Raw genomic sequence first — 16,053 nt, forward strand, 5'->3', positions numbered from 1 at the left:
CTCTGGGGAACAGCATATAACTGCACCTAATTCTTTCAGTGTTTTAATGCCTAATACATTTTCTGGACATGACTTCGTAAGTAACAGATCAGTAGTGCGGGACAATGGACCTACTTCTAGAGTAACTGGCTTTGATATTTCATTTACAATAGGCTTTCCCGAAAATCCAAGGGAAACATTTCTAGAGCCTGAGAGCGGAGCCCCTGGAACTTCGGCGTGACTAATGGTGGTCCTACTTGCCCCTGTATCAATCAGAAACTTTCTGTCTTTCCCTAGTACTTGACTATGAACATAGGGACCTTCTTGATCTACAGGTATCTCGATGAGAGGCAAGCCTACCTCCCTCTCTAGGCTGTTTCATGAATATGGCTGATACTCTGGATACTCGGACTGTGCATACTGGTACATCTGCTGTGTAACATGCTGTGTTGCAGCAATAGGCTGCGGTACGGTAACTGTCTGTTGTGCATTCTGTGGCTGAGAAGTCTGTGAAACTTGTTCTTGTCTAGGCGGACGTGGTCTTTCTTTAGTCTTACCGGTAGCTATGTTGTGTTTCAGGACTGCACACTCGTTTATGAAATGACCTGGCTGTTTACAATAATTGCAGTTCCCTTTAACGGGAGCTGCAGGGTGACTGGCTTGATTCGTACCCCTCTTCTGACTGTCTTGAGGAACAGATTGTGCAACTAGTACTTTCATTTTCGTGTCTTTCATACGCTTTCTTTCATGATCTTGCTCTTCTCTGATTCTATTCTGGTGGTATTGAAGCATCTGTAACATCTGGGACGGGGTATTAGCTTGCCAGGTACTTTCGACTTTCAAAACTCGATTCTTAACTTGTGGACTTGAATTCTCGACTAATTTAGTAACAAAAAGATGAGGGTATGACTCGCTACTTGTCTTGAGGCCACTGTTTATGGTAAAACATTTTTCAAATCTAGAATAATAATCACTAGTGTCTTCGTCTTGTTTCTGTTTACAGGCTGAGATTGCATCCCAGTCTTCTTTTCTAGTTGTCAATAGTCTAGGCAAAACTTGTATTAACAATTCTGGTAATTCTTTACATTTATCTCCAAGACCGGTACCTGGTACTCGTGCCTTGTCTTCAGCTTCTAGGACTGCCCAATCGATCTTTTTCTCTCCCACCTCCCAATCTTTTTCCTTGAGTTTCTCATATACCCCTGCGGGCAACAGAACCTTTAGCATTTTAATAACGTCTGGATACGTATATTCTCCCATACGGAGCATGTCTTTTAATTCTCGGTGGAACCCTGCTGGATCTTTATCATGACAGGGAATTAACTTTTTCATCTCTAAGAGTTCCATCTTTGTAATCGGAGTGTAAACAAACACTCGTTGCATTTCACCATCTGTTGTCCTAACTGGGTGTACTTCTCGTAACGGATTCTGTCTGTCTATGTAAAACGGTTTACTTTCTGGAGGTGAGACATGAACAAAATGCGGGTTCAAAAACATACTATATTTGTGGCGCTGTTCTAGAATGACACTAATTAAATCGGTACCTAAACCTCTCCATCTATACTGGAGTAACTCGTTCAGGACATCGTGTAACGGACCTGGATCAGAATGTTGACCCTCATACAATGTAATGAGGTGCTGGATCATATACATACCCACCAGTCGCTGCTCGGCTGGGGGCAATTTCAGAAACATTTGTGCCACTATTTCGTCTGGAAAAGTGGTAGAATCAGTAATCCATCGGACTGCTGATCGGGCTAGTTCTTGTTCATGCATAGTACTTAACTCGTTATAACCGATTCGTGATTTCAGAATGTGGTCGGTAGCTTGAAATACTTGTTCCAGAGAACCTTGTTCTGGTGCTGGATGATGTAAAACTGACTTGTGTTCTAGGCGTAAATGGCGGTCTGGAAATCTAGATTTTCCTACATACGCTATTCTGGCGGGATTCTCGTCCTCTACCTCTTCAGTAGAAGAGTCATTTTCTTTTTCGCTTACTTGTGCTGCCTTACGTTGATCGTGTAACCTTATTATTTCCTTACGGATTTTCTTGTACATACTCTCTATACTACTGATAGTCTTGTGTTTACCCTCGGCTATATTATCACTCCACCTTGTCAGGATTTTCATTTCGGCCTGATCTTTAGTCGGGGAATCTTGTTCTCTTATTAGACAATTAATCAAGAACTTTAATAACATGAGCTGGATCTCAACTTTCCTTTGAGACATGACGTCACTAATACTTTCTGGATCATCCCCTGTACGGATGAAACGATATATTCTGTCTAGATCTTCTTTCATATCTGGTAGGGTGACTAGATACTCGGTCACCTTTCTTACGCGTAATGAATATAAAACCATATTATCCTCGCCTGGGACTGGGTCATAGCCACATTCGGTAAGGGCTTTTCTTATTTCTGCAACAGACTGATGTCTGGGCGTACGCTGTGACGCTTGTGCATGTAATTCGACTAACGTTAAACGCTTGTGTGGCGGCGGGGTTCCAGGAGGACCTCCCCCTGCGGCCCCTAAACTAGAGTCGTCAACTGATGCTCTTCGTGCTGGCAAAGTGGGAAATTGAAATGCAGGCTGGACTTGTATGGCGGGCTGGACCGGGGGTACCGTAGCAGGTACTCCGGTGTCTGGAGGAGCAGGAATTGCCTGATTTACAGGGACCGACGGAACAGGAACAGGATTTGCATATTCCGGGACTGTGTCGTCCAAATAGGACGAAATGAAAATATCAGCTGCGGTCGGTTTGTGACGTAGCTTGGTCGGAACTAGTGGTGGCGGAAAATTACTGGATGCCTCCGGGGTCGCTTTTGGCAAGCCCTCGGCAAGAAGAGGATACATACCCTTAATAAGGGCATTCCTCTGTCTGTCTGACTGTTCTGTTTTAACTCGTTCACCTATCTCGATTAGTTCCCTTTCTTGGGCTCGTTCTAAAGATTCTCTACTTAGTTCTGACTTTCTGATTTCTTTTTCGGTTCTTTTATGAGATTCTTTGCGCCATAACTCGATGGCATCTTTCTGTGACTGTCTGGCTTTCTTTTTCCATAATGCTTCTTCTACTCTCATGATGCACTCGGCATCCCACGTACCTGATACGGGCCATCTATACTTTTCTTCTAACTCCTTGGTATACTCTACCCATAAATCTAGATACAATATGGCGCTTATGCCATGTTTCTGATACATAAAATGACCTGGACTGTCCCTAGGCGGGACAGGAACTGCTTCTTCTAGCAGACCCTTTCTAGTTTTTAACTGACGTAATCTCGAAAAGAGGGACATTGCAAACTTGAATCTGAACACAATACAATACACGAGGAACAATAACAATTGAGAAAACAATTCAGGCATACCACGACATTGAAAATACATTGAATAACATTATGAAGCAACAGTTCGGACAGAATACTATCTGGAACACTGAGAACAGAAACACATGAACTTCTCGAGAACGGAACAGACTAGAATTACTGGATGCGCTGCTGAAACAGCACGGAACATACCGGTCCCATAAAGGGACGCATCAAGACCCGTATCCACCTAGGTGAACACTTCGTTTCAGATCTGCGTACCCAGACCCATCGGACCAGAGACAATTTAGATTGACCCTGTCTAGATACTACCCCAGCAACGGTACTCACCGGGCAGCAAGAACGGAAGGCCTCGGACTGGACTGCTTCGACGCCGGACGGACGAACTTCGGACTTCTGTTACGGGTGGGCCTCCGGATACCTCGGACCTTGGACTCTCGGCTTGGGCTCTGGTCGGGACTCGCCGCGTTCCTCCACCGCCTCGTCTGGATGCTGGACCGCCACCTCCGTCTCCTCCGTGGGCCTGAGGGATACTTGAAGCAGAAATATCTGCACGTGCACGGTATGGTTCCGTCACGGCTGCAGAGGGTCAGGGGGCCGGCGTGGCTTCACCGGCGCGTGGGGAAAGGGCAAGTCCCTGTTCGGGCGCCATTATGTGGTATATAAATAAATAATACCGGATCTAGGTTTGACTAGGCATAGCAATAACAGATAGCTCAATAAATAAGAGTCAAGATTCGAGGTAGTAGGAGTTTGCAGGTTTAATACAGCATAAGGACAGGAACAGGACAACCTGCACAGGAATAGGATGGCAGCGCTTGACAGGGGGGCCCGACAGCTGCCGGGCAGGATCTGGGATGAGCGCGCTAACATTTAATAACAATACACGAACATATATACTAAAACAGTTGCATTACAATACATACGATAGGCGGAGCAGTGGGTGTGGTCAATAGCAGTCGCGAAAGATAAGGGTGAAAATGGGTGTAACAGGGGCGTATACATAGGCATGTGATGCAAACGTAACAGAATATGTCATGAATGGGGCGGAAACACGGAGGGGGCTACCTAAGGAGCCGGGACCTCTAACCTGATGGTGCGCGCAAGCTGGCAATGACGTGTTACTAGGAGAAGCTGGGGGCTACGAACTCTGTGCTAGGAGCAGAGACTGAAGTCTGGAGAGTCAGGGCGACATGTACCTAAACAGTATCTAGTATCTGATGTTTAGAGAACATGTTGATAGAATCCAAAAGTTATCGGGGTAAAGGCTAACGGACTCTAAGACTGGAGCATGCATTACTCTACATGTAGTGCGTGATGAAGAATATTAAATGACCATTAAATGCAGTATTTCTCTTACATGAAGACGTAAAGGCTAGACAATGACGGAAACTATTGATGCGATTCAGTAGCTTAGGAATGCAGAGAAGGAGGGCTGGACTGATAACTAGAATCATAACATACTCTTGGCAGACTCAGAGGCAGAGCCAGGCCGAGCCGGGCACTGCGAGGCAGGAAGTAAGTGAAGGGTCGAGGATACAGGTGGGGGCTGTATCGCTCCTCAGCGAGGCTCAGGAGACAGGAGCTGAATCTAGTGTCCGGGCCCTTTTGAGGCCTAGAAACGGGGACTTTACAATGGAATAACGTGCACACTGAGAAACGTGGCAACGTGACTTTACATAGGCCTGATACTCGTAGCTTTCACGAGAACTGGAAACTGGCATACTAGTGATGGACACAACTGTAATTGCGTCTTTAATCAAACATGGGGGATACATATGCATATTTAATCATGCACAGATAACATATGATGGAGGACGCGTAGGGACACAGAACATGGCAAAATTCACTTTTCCACACACCAGTCAGTTTTTAGTTTGTTTTCAGCCCCCGACAACCCCGCCTCGTCACACTCCCTCATCCCCAAATCTATTAGGAGTACCACATGGCTCGACTTTATCCCCTGCGCTATTCAACCTCTATGTCGAACCCCTAACTTAACTATTACAGCAGGTAAATATCTCAGTCCACATGTACGCGGACGACACTCAGCTGTATATCAAGATCACTTCCATAGACGAGATCAAGATGATGAATCAAGCTCTTGAAAAGACTGTCCACTGGCTAACGACTAACTTCATCAAGCTAAAAATAATTTGTTCTAATTTTCCCTCCAAAAAACTCTTCGATGATAAAGGAGTGGACCAAGATGATCACTGCTCTAAATTGAACAAAGTGGACTCCACCAAATTGCTTGGAATCATGCTGGATAAGAACCTTAATATGCAAACACACATCAACATGTTGGCTAAAAATGCCCGCTTTTACCTCAGCTACCTCTGAAAAATGAAACCATTCATCGATATCCAGGACCTCAAAACTGCAGTTCAGGCTTTAATCATCTCGAGATTGGAATACGGATGTACTACTTTATCAAGGTTTCCCAAAATCTCAACAGTCCCTTTAAAAGCCTGTCTCAAAGCAGCTGCAAGACTCCTAACAGGTTTTAGAAAATTTGACCATATCTCGCCACACATGAACGCGCTCAACTGGCTACCCTATGAAGCTAGAATACACCTTAAGATGGCCTGCATCATACATAAAGCTTTACACCACAAAACCCCCAATACGTAGCCCAGAAACGTACTATCTCTAGTGGAAACAGACACTCTAGGAGCTTTACATACCCTATGGAGCCCAGAGGGAGACAAAACCCTGGTAGCCCTCCACTCAAAACATTAATATACAAAAAGACCAGGGTCCTGGGACTATGGAGATCCTCATGTGTCGTATCTCCTCAATCTAGTCCTGTTCACAGGTTTGTAGTCTTCAACATAACACTCTGTGTACTCAATTTGTAGTCTTCATATATATGTAGTCCTAAAAACTCATCTCACACTTTTTTGTTGACAGTATTTCAGAAATTGGTGGGACACTGCGTTGCCATCCCAATCCTGCAGTTCCCATATAATGAAAAAAGTGAAAAAAAGTGAGAAGAGCGTGATGGCACCTCACGGACGTGAAAAACCTCCACTGGCTTCCCGTCAATAAGAGGATCACTTTCCGGCTCCTAACCCACGCACACAAAGCACTCTACGAAATCGGACCAGAATGCCTCAACACACGACTGTCCTTCTACACCCCCTCCCGCCAGCTTCGATCTTCCAACCAAGCCCTTGCCACTGTACCTCGCATCAACAAAACCACCATGGGAGGTAGATCCTTCTCCTACCTGGCAGCCAAAACCTGGAACTCACTTCCCACTTACCTTCGCCTTACCCAGAACCACCTTGCATTCAGAAAGCAACTTAAAACGTGGATATTTGACAAGTAATTCCCCACCCCTCCTTAAGCGCCTTGAGACCCTCTGGGTATGTAGTGCGCTATATAAATTCTCTGACTTGACTTGACTTGACCATGCGGACCACTGATAGGTACTCACCAGTGAAGTCCATTGTTATCATCATTGGCATTCATCACGCTCTAAACAGAAAATAGAAGTGTCCAACAGAGAAAGATAATAACAGAAAAAAGGTGCAAAATAGTGAAGTGTGAAAGTCTGTCACACCTCGCAGTGGGGTGAAAATTGTGAATAAAATTGATGGGATTCACTTACTTCATAACAATTTTATTCTTTCAATTAGTGAATCCGACCAAATTAAAAAACAGTGTAGCTTGCTACTTATGCATACCACTGTTAGATGCCAACATGTTTCTCTGCTTTTAAACTTTATGCAGATTCATCAGGGCTATGTTGTATTTGCCACTGCACCATGTGTTGGACACATCAATCTGGAAAACCTTAGCAAGCCATCTTGTCGCCTACCAGCTGCCAGGTTTCAAAACAGACATTTGGAGCAAAATATTTATCCATATCCTTAAGCGTATTCTCAAACACATCCAAATCTGGATTCACTTCTTTACTCATACGTGAATGTGTTTTTAATCCAATAGACCCCAAAGAATGTAATAGAATTCTCTTCTTTTGCTCCGCTTTCATCTTTTTAGCTTCGTCAATAGCTTCAATATAATTAGTGAAATACTCTTTCCACTCAATCCATTTAATGGCAGGTTGTGAGCCTGTAGCCCAAAATGGCTCTGGAGCGCTAATAGAAAAATGTTGTTGAGCCATGTCTTTCACCTTGTTTATACTGCAATCACCTTCTTCCATATACAATATAAATATAGATATGAAAAATAGTCTTCTTCCTCCTTTTTTTTTTATATACTTAAACAACAAAAATAGCTCTCCCGGGGCGTGGCCAAGATGGCGACGGAGTAGGACGTGCTTCTTGTCCCCTCCGGCGCCGGGCCTTACATAGCCTTGTCCAGCGTTGACCCCAGGAGCTCCTCTGGGCTATAGATCGCTCCGGAGCCTTCAGTGAGTGGTGGCTGGCGGCGGAGTGAGCTCCGACGCTCCTAGTGCCCGAGGTCGTGGGATTGGAGCACGCTCGTGGGATCGGAGCTGGCGGCGATCCTCGAGGCCTGTGCGGCGCTGAGAGCTGCAGCGCCGGACGGAGCTGCGAGGCGCTCTAGTGGTACTCGGCGAACGGTGGTGACCGGAGGCGCCTCATCTTTGCCGCGGGACGCTGCAGGGGCCAAGCGGCAGCGAGGACGGACCCGGTTGGAGCCGTGGCCTTGAGCTCCGAGAGGGGGCGGAGCCTATCGCCCGCGGGCGGCGGGCCCTACGGCGCGGCCGGCGGACTAATTGAGGCCGGGGACTGAGGCCTGGTCCGCAAGTTGGTCTGCGCTGCTTCTGGGGTCCGTCCCTCCGCGCAGCAGCCTGGACAGTGCACGGCAGCTGGGACGACCCCGAGGGGAGACGATTGGCCCCTCCAGTGGTGAGCAGAGGCGGTCACGAGGTGGAACGCTCAGAGGCCCCTGTTTGGACCAGAGTCTGCCTGATCGGCTTGGCACGGCTGCAGGTGGCTGAGAGGAGGCACAGGGCAGTGCGAGCGCTCGGCTACAGGACAGTGACGGACAAGGCTGCAAGTACGCAGATCGACTGGGGACCCGATGACGTAACGCTGTGACAGGCTGGTGAGGCTTTGGGGCCCTTTGAGGGTCTCCCTGGTGGCCGGGACTCCTAGAGAAAGGTTGTGCCCAGAGGGCGGCTTTCCCTCGACCGGGCCTAGCGGCGGACCTGCATCACGTGGAAGGTGCGCCTCGATCGGCTCACACGCCCGGGAGGCCTGGCTGGCACTGAGTGGCACTGAGACCTCCGGCAGGACTGCTGTTAACACGCCGCCACGCGCCTGCCTTCCTGGGGTGCAATTCCTGTGTGCTGGGGCATCGAGGTCTACAGGCTAGAGACACCTGATTCGTCTTTGACATTGGGGCGCCGGGGGACGGCTGGAGATTGTTGGGCGGTGTCTCCGCCTGGTTCTGACGGCAGGCTCTGGTGAACTCTGCTCCCCTGTGCACCGATCTTTTGACCTGCCACCGGTGGTGGACTGCGACAACGATGGCCACCTCCCTACGCAAGGGGAAGCCTGGCAAGGATGGGTCAGCTAAGGGCTCCCAGCCCCCGGCCTCCCCCGGCCCTAGCGCGTCTCCGGGGAGGTCTGACGATGAGGCCCCGGCTACTAAGGCCTTCATGAAGGAACTCTTCGCCTCCATCAAAGATGATATTGCCGAGCTCCGAACCCAGCTAACTTCGGATCTCCGCGAGGTGTGGAGGGATGTCGATGGTCTTGGGGAGAGAGTGGCCACTCTGGAAGACCATGACCTCAGCATGGCCAATGATGTCCACCTGCTACAACAGGACGTGCTCCGGCTCATGGAACAGAACATAGATCTGCAGGCCCACGCTGAGGATCTGGAGAATCGTTCCCGCCGGAATAACATCCGCATTCGAGCGGTCCCTTGGGATGGCGAAGCGGGAGATCTCAGGGGATATGTGCAGGCGCTCTTTCTTCAGATTTTGGACGAGGAAGATTTGCAGGACATCAGAATGGATAGAGTCCATAGAGTGGGGCTGCCCAGGCGGAATGGGGGCCCTCCCCCTGACATACTTCTGTGTGTGCACGATTTCCAACTCAAGGAACGAATCCTCAGGAAGGCGCGGGACATTCCCTCCCTGCAATTCCGGGACCATCGTCCTCAGCTTTATCAGGACTTAGCCGCTTCGACGCTCCAGTAGAGGCGCGAGTTTCGACCGGTCACTGCTTATTTGAGAGAGCACTACATCTCCTACTCGTGGGGCCACCCCTTCCGCATAGTCTTCCGTTGGTAGAATAGACTGGCACAGATTCGATCTCTCGGGAAGCAAAGGCACTCCTGGGGATTGAGGAGGAGACCCCGGCGCCGAACATCGCAGTCCTTCACCACGGAGACGACACCGTTCCTCGTCTTGGCACAGAGTGGGACCGGAGGCGAGACGCAGGAGGCCTGACCACACGACTAGCCTGCAGGAGCGTGGGAGTGCAGTGGCGTCAGTGGCCTCTGCCACGCTGGCGTCGTCGCAGCAGAGCTCTGGGGCGGCCTGATCTTCGGGCAGCTCACCTTGGTGCCGCAGGGGCACGCACATTCAGGTACCGGGGTTATGTATGTACTTTTCGAGAAGACACCCCGCTCTTCGGCCTTGGGAGATCCGATGTTTGGTCCCCGTCCACACCCCCAGGGGAGTTTCCGTCAGGGTATGTTTCTTTCGGGACTCTGTTTGTTTTTGTCCTGAGTCTTTGGGGAGTTGGGGGGTTGGGGAGGGGTGGGGAGGGAGGGGGGGGTGAAGGGGTGGTTTGAATGGGGTGGGTGTTTTGGTGGGACTGTTGGTGGTGACGACGATTGGCTGCTTACTGTCCGGGAGGATGGGTTGCGGGCTGTATATTGCTGGTTCTGGACGGCATCTGTCATTCCATTTGGTGTTCCAGGGAGACCTCTTAGCCTCTGTGTCTGGAGGACTTGGCCGCTGGAGTCTTGGAGCTGGGGAGGGTGGTGGTGTGGGAGGGACTTGCTTCGGGTGAGCTGGGTGAAACGCCTGTCGTGAGAAAGTGTGGGAGTTGCGTGAACTGGGGATTGCAGGGAATTGTGGATCTAGCTGCTGCGGAGCGGGGGGGCCTGACATATCCTTATGCCTCTTAGCATAGGCACCTGGAACGTAAAAGGTCTTAACTACCCGCAGAAACGACAAAAACTGTGGAAATATCTGCTGGACCATCACTTAGATATCGTGGGCCTCCAGGAGACCCATCTAGCCCGTAGGGACGAGCTCCGGCTCCGTCATAAACAGTATCCTCTCATCTATAGGTCCTCTGCCTCCACTAAGCACAGGGGGGTGGCTCTGCTGTTTCGGGCCTCCATTCAATTCCAGCCTATGGGAGTGAGTGGTGACAAAGACGGCAGGTGGTTGATGGTCAAGGGGATGCTTTGTGGCCGACTGTGTACATTTGTGGTTGTCTATGTGCCCAATGCCCAGCAAAATAACTATGTCCAGGGATTATTAGATAGGATGGGGAGCTTTGTTGAGGGACACCTGGTTGCCATGGGGGACTTTAATATGGTATGGGACCACGCTCTAGACAGTTCCCGGGCCCAGAGGACGGAATCTGGTATATTTTCCACCGCGACTAAAGACAAGATGGGGGAGTTGGGACTCATAGATGCCTGGCACGCTGTCCACACACAGACTAGGGAATATACCTTTTTCTCCCACGTACATCATACATATTCCCGCATAGATTATGTGTTTTTGAGCCAAGCCCTCAGGGGAGATGTCCGTGATTCTAAGATTTTCCCGCTCTCTGTCTCGGATCATAGCCTGTTGGTACTTCTGCTGCAATGGTCACCGAGGGGGGATGGATATCGGAAGTGGTACTTCCCAGCGGCGCTTGTACGGGACGACGCCTCCTGTAGGGAACTCAGAAAGGCCATTCGGGAGTTCTTGGCGCTTAACCCGAGCTCGGACACCTCTGTGTTCAAGACTTGGGACGCCTGTAAGGCCTCCCTGAGGGGCACCTGCATAGGTCTTAATGCGGCCCTTAACCGCTTGCGGAGGGTTGAGCGGGAGAAGCTGGAGGCGGAGCTCGAGGGTCTGGAACGGGCTCACAAACTGAACCCTTCCCGCGCGACACTTCGCCCGCTTTTGGCTGTCAGGGGGAAGCTGAAGGCGCATTACAACAACCGCTCTGAGCTTGCCCTCCTACGACTACGTCGAGGTTCGTACGCTCAAGGGAACAAAGTGGGCCGACACCTGGCACGCCAGCTTCGAGAGAAGAGGGAGAGGGAATATATAGGGGGGATTCAGGATCCGGGAGGCTCGGTGCATCACCGGGATGGAGATAAGGCAGATATCTTTGGCCGGTTCTATGCGGCACTATATGCTGGTGACTCGCTTGACCCTAGTGCACAGGACGCCTTTTTGTCGGGCCTCTCCTTGCCGCAGGTCTCTGTCAGTAGCAACGAACATCTGACGGCTCCCTTCACTAGGGAGGAGGTCCTTGAGGCGATCAAGGCCTTGAAGCCTAATAAGGCTCCTGGGCCGGATGGATACACCGCCTATTTCTACCAGTCGTTTGCCTCTGAGCTAGTTGATTACCTGGTCTCGCTCTTCAACGAAATGGCGGCCATGGGGGAGACCTCTGGCACTATGGCAGAGGCTATGATCACCGTGATCCCCAAACAGGGGAAGGATCCCTCCAGGTGTGCCTCGTACCGCCCCATAGCCCTGTTGAATGTGGACGCTAAATTGTACTCCTCTATCATCGCCCGCCGGATGCAAGACCTGATGCCGGCCATTATCCACCCGGACCAGTCAGGCTTTATTAAGGGTCGGCAAACCCATGACAACTTGCGGAGGGTGATGCATTTGATAGAGAAGGCCTCCAGATTCCGCATCCCAGCCGTGCTGGTGGGTCTCGATGCCGAAAAGGTTTTCGACCGGGTGGACTGGGGGTTTCTGTTCCGCACCCTATCCGCCTTTGGCTTTTCGCACCACTTCCTCACGATGATTCGTGCGAACTATAATCGTCCTACCTCAAGAGTGCTGGTTAACGGTCATCGATCTGCCAGCTTTCCTCATTCCAGAGGTACGAGACAGGAATGTCCCCTTTCCCCTCTCCTCTTTGCCTTAAGTATTGAGCCCCTGGCCCTGGTGATACGGGACTCCCCTTCACAGGGGAACAGCACAAAATTTCCCTCTTTGCGGACGATGTCCTGCTGTCCCTTGGGGATCCACTCCAGTCTTTACCGCCTATTCAAGAGGAGCTCTCCCGGTTTGAAGCAGTGGCGGGCTTCAGAGTCAACTTTGACAAGTCACACATCCTGAACCTGACCCTGTCCTCTGTGGAGGTCGACCGGGTGCGTTTACTGACGCCCCTGCCATGGGCCTCCACCTCCCTGATATATCTGGGAGTGCGCCTCACACCTACTGTGGGGTCCCTATTTGCGGCCAACTTTCCCCCTCTGCTGGCTTCGATACGATGTGATCTGGATCGCTGGAAGCCAAAATTCCTTTCATGACTCGGCAGGATCCATGCTCTTAAAATGGTTCTCCTGCCTAAATTTTTATACCTTTTTCAGGCCCTCCCTATACCTATTGACCTAGCCTTCTTCCGCAAATTGAGGACGCTGATGCTGAAATTTGTCTGGCAGGGGGGTCGGGCTCGTATTCCTTTTACGACGCTGCGCCGGCCGAGGGGAGAGGGAGGCGTGGGGCTCCCTGACCTGCTCTTATACTATACAACTGTGTTTTTTGCAATTTCACCCTGAGTGTGCTGGGGATGCTCAGACATGAGTCCCAGGCTCTCCACACCACTGGAGTCAAGCTATCTAGGCTGATGAAGGCTGATAGCCAGAAACCGGTCCTTGGATGCTTGATTCCGGTCTGGGAAAGACATGGCTTGGTAGTTCGGACTGGACTGTTCCCATGCGGCACAGGGTCAGAGCTGATTTGCATATAGCTAGTGTCTAACCCAGGGTGGTGTGGAGTGCAAAAAAATGATGGATTTAGGCCCAGATCCTTGTACTAGGGCGAATGTATGACATTGTTCTACATTCTGTTCATCAACTGTGTTTTTTGCAATTTCACCCTGAGTGTGCTGGGGATGCTCAGACGTGAGTCCCAGGCTCTCCACACCACTGGAGTCAAGCTATCCAGGCTGATGAAGGCTGATAGCCAGAAACCGGTCCTTGGATGCTTGATTCCGGTCTGGGAAAGACATGGCTTGGTAGTTCGGACTGGACTGTTCCCATGCGGCACAGGGTCAGAGCTGATTTGCATATAGCCAGTGTCTAACCCAGGGTGGTGTGGAGTGCAAAAAAATGATGGATTTAGGCCCAGATCCTTGTACTGGGGTGAATGTATGACATTGTTCTACATTCTGTCCATCAACTGTGTTTTTTGCAATTTCACCCTGAGTGTGCTGGGGATGCTCAGACGTGAGTCCCAGGCTCTCCACACCACTGGAGTCAAGCTATCCAGGCTGATGAAGGCTGATAGCCAGAAACCGGTCCTTGGATGCTTGATTCCGGTCTGGGAAAGACATGGCTTGGTAGTTCGGACTGGACTGTTCCCATGCGGCACAGGGTCAGAGCTGATTTGCATATAGCCAGTGTCTAACCCAGGGTGGTGTGGAGTGCAAAAAAATGATGGATTTAGGCCCAGATCCTTGTACTGGGGTGAATGTATGACATTGTTCTACATTCTGTCCATCAACTGTGTTTTTTGCAATTTCACCCTGAGTGTGCTGGGGATGCTCAGACGTGAGTCCCAGGCTCTCCACACCACTGGAGTCAAGCTATCCAGGCTGATGAAGGCTGATAGCCAGAAACCGGTCCTTGGATGCTTGATTCCGGTCTGGGAAAGACATGGCTTGGTAGTTCGGACTGGACTGTTCCCATGCGGCACAGGGTCAGAGCTGATTTGCATATAGCCAGTGTGTAACCCTGGGTGGTGTGGAGTGCAAAAAAATGATGGATTTAGGCCCAGATCCTTGTACTGGGGCGAATGTATGACATTGTTCTACATTCTGTCCATCAACTGTGTTTTTTGCAATTTCACCCTGAGTGTGCTGGGGATGCTCAGACGTAAGCCCCAGGCTCTCCACACCACTGGAGTCAAGCTATCCAGGCTGATGAAGGCTGATAGCCAGAAACCGGTCCTTGGATGCTTGATTCCGGTCTGGGAAAGACATGGCTTGGTAGTTCGGACTGGACTGTTCCCATGCGGCACAGGGTCAGAGCTGATTTGCATATAGCCAGTGTCTAACCCAGGGTGGTGTGGAGTGCAAAAAAATGATGGATTTAGGCCCAGATCCTTGTACTGGGGTGAATGTATGACATTGTTTTACATTCTGTCCATCAACTGTGTTTTTTGCAATTTCACCCTGAGTGTGCTGGGGATGCTCAGACGTGAGTCCCAGGCTCTCCACACCACTGGAGTCAAGCTATCCAGGCTGATGAAGGCTGATAGCCAGAAACCGGTCCTTGGATGCTTGATTCCGGTCTGGGAAAGACATGGCTTGGTAGTTCGGACTGGACTGTTCCCATGCGGCACAGGGTCAGAGCTGATTTGCATATAGCCAGTGTCTAACCCAGGGGGGTGTGGAGTGCAAAAAAATGATGGATTTAGGCCCAGATCCTTGTACTGGGGTGAATGTATGACATTATTCTACATTCTATCCATCAACTGTGTTTTTTGCTTATACTATAAGGCCGCGCAGTTGCGAGTGATAGTGGAATGGTCCCAGCAACTCTCAGAGAAACACTGGCTGCATATGGACAGGGCCGTGGCGGGGAGGTCCATCTGGGATTTGATCTGGAAGCCCAAAGTGGACCGCCCGAGGAATGCTTACATTAGCACTCCCACCAGCACGGTTCTGAAGGTGTGGGACTCGGTCGCTGGCGACGAACGTTGGACCACATTTCCGTCTCCCTTCACCCCCATTCACTTTAACCCTGCCTTTCCACCGGCCTCGCAGGAGGGACCCTTTCGGCAGTGGCGAGAGGGGGGATGTAGGGCGCTTACGCATTTGTTTCACGGGAGGGCCCCCCTCACCTTTCACAACTGCATGCGAGACTATGGACTCCCGGTCACTGAGCGCTATCACCATGCCCAGCTTCTCCATTGGGCGACATCGCCAGGAGTCGGCGAGGCCGCTACGCGTCCTCCTTCTCCTTTCGAGTCCTTTTTACTACGCACGTCTACAATGAGGGGCACGATCTACTTCTTATACGGTCTGCTTCTGACCACCACGGTCGTACCGCGCCCTCGGTACATGGGTCAATGGGAGGTGCTCTTGGATCGTGACATCACTGATACAGAATGGAGGTACCTCTGGAGGGATATAGCCACGCACAACCACTCCGTGCGCCTTCGGGAAGCCCATTTGAAGACTATGTATGACTGGTATTTATATCCAGTCAAACTTCACCGTATATTCCCTGCCTCTTCGGATAGATGCTGGAGAGGGTGTGGCCTACTGGGAGATTTCCACCACATTTGGTGGGACTGTCCAATCATTCAGCCCTTCTGGACGGAGATCCTCGCCCACATCAAGGAGATATTGGGATATCCGATTTCGGATTCGGTGGCCCATGTACTACTGGGTCTCCGAGACCCACTGCTGGAACATCAAACTAAGGCGGACAAGCGCATTCAATGGCTATGCTTAGGAGCGGCTAAGCTTACTCTGGCGGCGGCATGGAAGAAATCACACGCCCCGGCGATATCATTGTGGCACGCGAGACTGTGGGAGCTATTGAGCATGGAGAGAATGGCGGACATCTTCCTGGGCGATTTTAAAAACTTCTTATT

Source organism: Lissotriton helveticus, chromosome 4_1, assembly GCF_964261635.1.
Source record: "Lissotriton helveticus chromosome 4_1, aLisHel1.1, whole genome shotgun sequence".
NCBI lineage: Eukaryota > Metazoa > Chordata > Amphibia > Caudata > Salamandridae > Lissotriton > Lissotriton helveticus.